This window comes from Cyrtonyx montezumae, unplaced genomic scaffold (genome assembly GCF_038088225.1).
Source record: "Cyrtonyx montezumae isolate F1298 unplaced genomic scaffold, pur_monq_1.0 scaffold_60, whole genome shotgun sequence".
NCBI lineage: Eukaryota > Metazoa > Chordata > Aves > Galliformes > Odontophoridae > Cyrtonyx > Cyrtonyx montezumae.
In genome coordinates this window covers 609,740-616,243 of record NW_027072068.1, presented here as the reverse complement: position 1 = coordinate 616,243, position 6,504 = coordinate 609,740, and the positions used below count along the sequence as shown (strand labels likewise).

The 6,504-nt window shown below is 47.0% G+C and overlaps 1 long non-coding RNA gene across 1 annotated transcript; it reads right to left on the bottom strand.

Moving 5' to 3' along the window:
- Nucleotides 1-3,382: 3,382 nt before the first annotated feature.
- On the bottom strand, nt 3,383-6,197 carry LOC136057270 (uncharacterized). Its single transcript, XR_010623013.1, has 3 exons — nt 6,171-6,197; nt 5,716-5,733; nt 3,383-3,419 (listed from the first exon to the last, which is right to left on the bottom strand). It is a non-coding gene; the product is annotated as an uncharacterized LOC136057270 (long non-coding RNA).
- Between the last annotated feature and the right edge of the window lie 307 nt (nt 6,198-6,504).

Below are 6,504 nucleotides of genomic sequence, written 5' to 3'. Positions count from 1 at the left end.
CGTGGAGCACCTGCACAGCCCCCAGGCATCCGTGCGGGGGGCGGCCGTGCGTTTCCTGGATGAGACCCACCCCCAATGGGTCCCCCTCCCTCTGCGCCCCCTGGCTGAACACTGTGGGATCAGAGAGCAGGAGTGGTCCTGGGGGGTCACGGGGAAACTCTTGGGGTACTTGCGGGTTTTTGATGCACCATGGGGGTCATTGGAGCATGATGGGGTCGTTGTGTGGGGTCAGTGGTGGCTGCTGGGGCACCACTGGGGTTGGTGGGGGTCACCGGGGCACCGTGGGGTGTTACTGGGGTCCACGGGGTGGGGGTCACCGGGGCACCTGGGGGTCACCCCTGGGCACCGCGTTGCCAGCTGAGTGCTGACAGTGCTGTGCGCACAGGGCTCCTGGGGCGGCAGCTGAGGAGTGAGGACCCCCAGAAGGTGCAGGACATCCGCAAAGGTGAGCAGTCCTCCCCAGGAAGTGCCGTGTGGGGCAGGAGTGGGGCAGGGGTGGGGAAGGAGTGGGGTAGGCGTGGGGCAGGAGTGGGGGAGGAATGGAGCAGAAGTGAGGGAGGAGTGGGGCAGGAGTGGGGCAGGAGTGGGGCAGGGGTGGGGCAGGATTGGGGCAGGAGTGGGGTAGGAGTGGGGCAGTGGTGGGGTAGGAGTGGGGCAGGAGTGGTGACACAGCTCCACTCTGGGGCACTGATGATTCTATACTCCAGGGCACTGACGATATGGGGCACTGATGCTATAGGGCACTGATGCTATGGGGCACTGAATCTATGGGGCACTGATCCATCTCTACTCCGGGGCACTGATGCTATGGGGCACTGATCCATCTCTACTCTGGGGCACTGATGCTATGGGGCACAGAATCTATGGGGCAGTGACGCTGTGGGGCACTGAGGCATCCCCACTCCTTGCAGCCCTGCAGAGAGTGCAGGAGGACCGCGAGCCGGCCGTGCACAGCCTGGTGCTGCAGACCCTGCTGCTCCTGCCCATGGTGGTAGTGGTGCCGCCCAGCAGGCCCAGGGGCACACGGCTGTGCCGCTGGCTGTGCGCGCTGTGCACGGAGTAGTGCAGTGCTGCGACACTGCTTCTCAGAAGAGGATGACTCCGAGCCCCAGAGGAAACTGCGTTCCCGTATTCCGCCCATGAAGATCCAGCTGCACTCCAGTCCTGCTGTCTGCCTCTTTCGCTAAACGTCTGCGGAGTGAAGGTACCCTCGCAATCTCGTCTTCAGCATTACAGTAAGGATTTGGATTTCAGGCACTCTCTCTCACTTGATTTCATTGATGACCTTCAATTCCAATATTGAGAGTAACCACGGCTCTGAACTCGAGAGTAACCTAAACCCTCACCCTAATCCTACCCCAAAACGCAGCCCTAACCCTAACCCTAATCCTAAACCTAAACCTAACCCTAACCCAAACCCCAACCCTAACCCTAACCCTAACCCTAAATCTAACCGTAACCCTAACCCAAAACCTAAACCTAACCCTAAACCTAACAATAACGCTAACCCTAACCCTAACAATAACCCTAACCATAACCCTAACCCTAATCCTAAACCTAACCCTAGCCAAAAACCTAACCCTTACCCGAACCGTAAATCTAACCCTAACCATAACCCTAACATTAAACCTAACACCAATCCTACCCTTAATCCTGACACTAAACCTAACCCTAACCCTAAGCCTAATACCAATACTATCCCTAACCCTAACTCTTAACACTAAACATAAACAAAAACCTAACCCTTAACCAAATCCTAACCCTATCCCAACCCTAACCCTAACCCTAACTATAACACTAACCCTAACCCTAACACTAACCCTAACCCGATCCCTAACCCTAACCCTAACTGTAACCCTAACCCTAACCCTAAACCGATACCTAGTCCTAACGCTAACCCAAAGCCTAAGACTAAGCTTAACCCTAACCCTAACCCTAAGCGTAACTCTAACACTAACCCTAACCCTAACCCTAACCCTAACCCTAACCCTAACCCTAACCCTAACCCTAACCCTAACCCTAACCCTAACTCTAACCCTAACCCTAACCCTAAGCCTAAGCATAAGCTGAATTCTAACCCTAACCCTAACGCTAATCCTAAGCCTAACCCTAAACATAAACCTATCACTAACCCTAACCCTAACCATAAACCTAAACCTAACCTTCACCCCCAAACCAATCCTAACCCTAACCCTAAATCTAACCCTAACACTAACCCAAAGCCTAAGACTAAGCTTAACCCTAACCCTAACCCTAAGCGTAACTCTAACACTAACCCTAACCCTAACCCTAACCCTAACCCTAACCCTAACCCTAACACTAACAATAACCCTAACCCTAAGCCTAAGCATAAGCTGAATTCTAACCCTAACCCTAACGCTAATCCTAAGCCTAACCCTAAACATAAACCTATCACTAACCCTAACCCTAACCATAAACCTAAACCTAACCTTCACCCCCAAACCAATCCTTACCCTAACCCTAAATCTAACCCTAACACTAACCCTAACCCTAACACTAACCCTAACCCTACCTGTTACCCTAACCCTAACCCTAAACCTATACCTAGCCCTAACCCTAACCCAAAGCCTAAGCCTAAGCCTAAACCTAACCCTAACACTAAAACTAAGCTTAAACCTAACCCTAACCCTAAACCTAACCCTAATCCTAAACACAACCCTATCACTAACCCTAACCCCAGCCCTAACCATAACCCTAACACTAACCCTAATCGTAACCCTAACCCTAACTTTACCCAAAACCTAACCCTAACCCTTACCCTAACACTAACCCTAAGCCTAACCGTAACCCTAACACTAACCCTTACCCTTACCCTAACCTTAACCCTAAGCCTAAGCCTAAGCCTAACCCTAACCCTAAACCTACCCTAACCATAACCCTAAACCTTACACTAACCCTAACCCTAACCATACCCTAATCCTATATCTAACCCTAACCCTAACCATAACCCTAAATGTAACCCTAATACTAACCCTAACTCTAACCCTTATCCTAACCCTAACCCCAACCCCAACCCTAACCCTAACCCTAATCTTAATCCCTAACACCAATCCTAACCCTAACTCTTACCCTAAACCTTAGCCTAACCCTATAACCAACCTTAACCCTAACCCTAATTATAACACTAGCCCTAACCCTAACACTAACCCTAACCATAACACAAACCCTAACCGTAACACTAACCCTAAGCCTACCCTAACCGTAACCCTATCTCTAGCCCTATACCGAAACTTAACCCTAACCCTAACCCTGACCCTAACCTTAACCCTAACCCTAATCCTAACCCTAACACTACCCTAACCCTAACCCTATCTCTAACCCTAACACTAACCTTAACCCAAACCTTAACCCTAACCGTAAACCTAAACCTAACCGTAACCCTAACCCTAACCCTAAACCTAATCCTAAACCTAACCCTAACCAGAACCAGAACCCCAACCCTAGCCTTAACCCTAACACCAATCCTAACCCTAACCCTAACCCTACCCTAAACTTAACCCTAATCCTAACCGTAACCCTAACCCTAACCCAAATCTTAACACTAAACCTAACCCTTAACCTAACCCTAAACCCAAATCTAATCCTTATCATAAACCTAAAATTAACCCTAACCAAAACTCTAATACTTAACTTAAACCTAATGCCAATCCTAAACCTAAACCAAACACGAACCCTAACCCTAACCCTAATTGTAATCCTAACCCTAACCCTAACACTAAACCTAACCGTAACTTTACCCCTAACACTAACCCTAAATATAACACTAACCCTAACACTAACCCAGAACCTAAACCTAAACCTAACCGTTATCATAACACTAACCCTAACCCTAATCCTAACCCTAACCCTTACATTAAACATAACATCAATTCTAACCCTAACCCTAATCCTAAACCTACCCTAACTGTAACACTTACTCGAACTCAAACCCTAAATCTAACGTAAACCTAAACCTAAACCTAACCCAAAACTATACCCTAACCCTAATAGTAAACTTAACCCTAAGGCTAATCCTAACCCTAAACCCTTACCCTAACCCTAACACAAACACTAACCCTAATCCTCACCCTTACCCTAACCCTAAAACTAACACTAACCCTAACCCTAACCCTAACCCTAACCCTAACCCTAACCCTAACCCAAACCCTAACCCTAACCCTAACCCTAACCCTAACCCTAACCCTAACACTAACACTAACCCTAACCCTAACCCTAACCTAACCCTAACCCTAACCCTAACCCTAACCCTAACCCTAACCCTAACCCTAACCGTAACCCTAACCCTAACCCTAACCCTAACCCTAACCCTAACCCTAACCCTAACCCTAACCCTAACCCAAACCCTAACCCTAACCCTAACCCTAACCCTAACCCTACCCTAACCCTAACCCTAACCCTAACCCTAACCCTACCCTAACCCTAACCCTAACCCTAACCCTAACCCTAACACTTACACTAACCCTAACCCTAATCCTAACCCTAACCCTTACATTAAACATAACATCAATTCTAACCCTAACCCTAATCCTAAACCTACCCTAACTGTAACACTTACTCGAACTCAAATCCTAAATCTAACGTAAACCTAAACCTAAACCTAACCCAAAACTATACCCTAACCCTAATAGTAAACTTAACCCTAAGGCTAATCCTAACCCTAAACCCTTACCCTAACCCTAACACAAACACTAACCCTAATCCTCACCCTTACCCTAACCCTAAAACTAACCCTAATCCTCACCCTAACCCTAACCCTAACCCTAACCCTAACACTAACAATAACCCTAACCCTAACTCTAACAATAACAATAACCCTAACCCTAACCCAAACCGTAACCATAACGCTAACACAAACCCTAACCCTAAGCATAACCGTACCCTACCCATGAGCCTAAACTGAAGCGTAAGCCTAATCCTATGCCTAACCCTAGTTAGTTAACCCTATGCCTAATCCTAAGACTAACCCTAACCATAAACCAAAACCTAACCCTTAACCAAACCCTAACCCTATTCCCAACTCTAACCCTAACCCTAACACTAACCCTAACCCTAACCCTACCCTAACCGTAACCCAATCCCTAACCCTATACCTAACCATAACCCTAACCCTAACCCTCACCCTAACCCTTACCCTAACCCTAAACCTAACCTTAATTGTAACCCAAACCCTAAGCCAAACCCTAACCCAAACCCTTACCCTACTAAAACCCCAATCCTAACCTTATCCCTAACCCTAACCCAAACACTCAACCTTACCCTAACACTAACACGAACCCTAAGCTTAACCCTAAACCAAACCATAACCCTAACCCTATAACCTAATATAACCCTAAACATAACCCTAACCCTAATCCTAAGACTAACCCTAACCCAAACCCTAAACCTAACCCTAAACCTAACCCAAACCCTAAACCTTACCCTAACCCTAACCCTAACCCTAACCCTAACCCTAACCCTAACTGTAACCCAAACCGTAACCATAACGCTAACACTAACCCTAACCCTAAGCATAACCGTACCCTACCCATGAGCCTAAACTGAAGCGTAAGCCTAATCCTATGCCTAACCCTAACTCTAAACCTAACCCTAACCCTTATCCTAACCCAAGCGCAAAACCTAACCCTTAACCGAACCCTAAATCTAACCCTAGCCTTAAACCTAACACCAATCCTAACCCTAATCCTGACCCTAAACCTAACCCTAACCCTAAGTCTAATACCAATACTAACCTTAACCCTAACATTAACCCTAACCCTAACCCTAACCCTAAATATAAACCTAACCCTAACACTAACCCTAACCCTGTTACCCTAACCCTAACCCTAAATTTATACCTAGCCCTAACCCTAACCCTAACCCTAAGCCTAAGTTCATAAGTTCATAAGTTCATAAGTTCATAAGGTTGGAAAGGACCTATAAGATCATCTAGTCCAACCATCCTCCTATCACTATCTCTACCCTTACTAAATTAAGTCCTAAGCCTAACCCTAACCCTAAACCAAACCCTAAGACTAAAACTAAGCTTAAACATAACACTAACCCTAACCCTAACCCTAACCCTAACCCTAAGCATAAGCTGGATTCTAACCCCAACCTTAACCCTAATCCTAAGCCTAACCCTAACCCAAAACCTAACCCTAATCCTAAACATAACCCTATCACTAACCCTAACCCTAACCATAAACCTAAACCTAACCTTCACCCCACACCAATCCTAACCCGAACCCTAACCCTAAATCTAACCCTAACACTAACCCTAAGACTAACCCTAACCATAAACCAAAACCTAACCCTTAACCAAACCCTAACCCTATCCCCAACTCTAACCCTAACCCCAATTATAACACTAACCCTAACCCTAATCCTAACCCTAAACCCTTACCCTAACCCTAACCCTAACCCTAACCCCAGCCCTAACCATAACCCTAACCCTGACCCTACCCCTAACCGTAACTTTAACCCTAACCCTAACTTAAGCCAAAC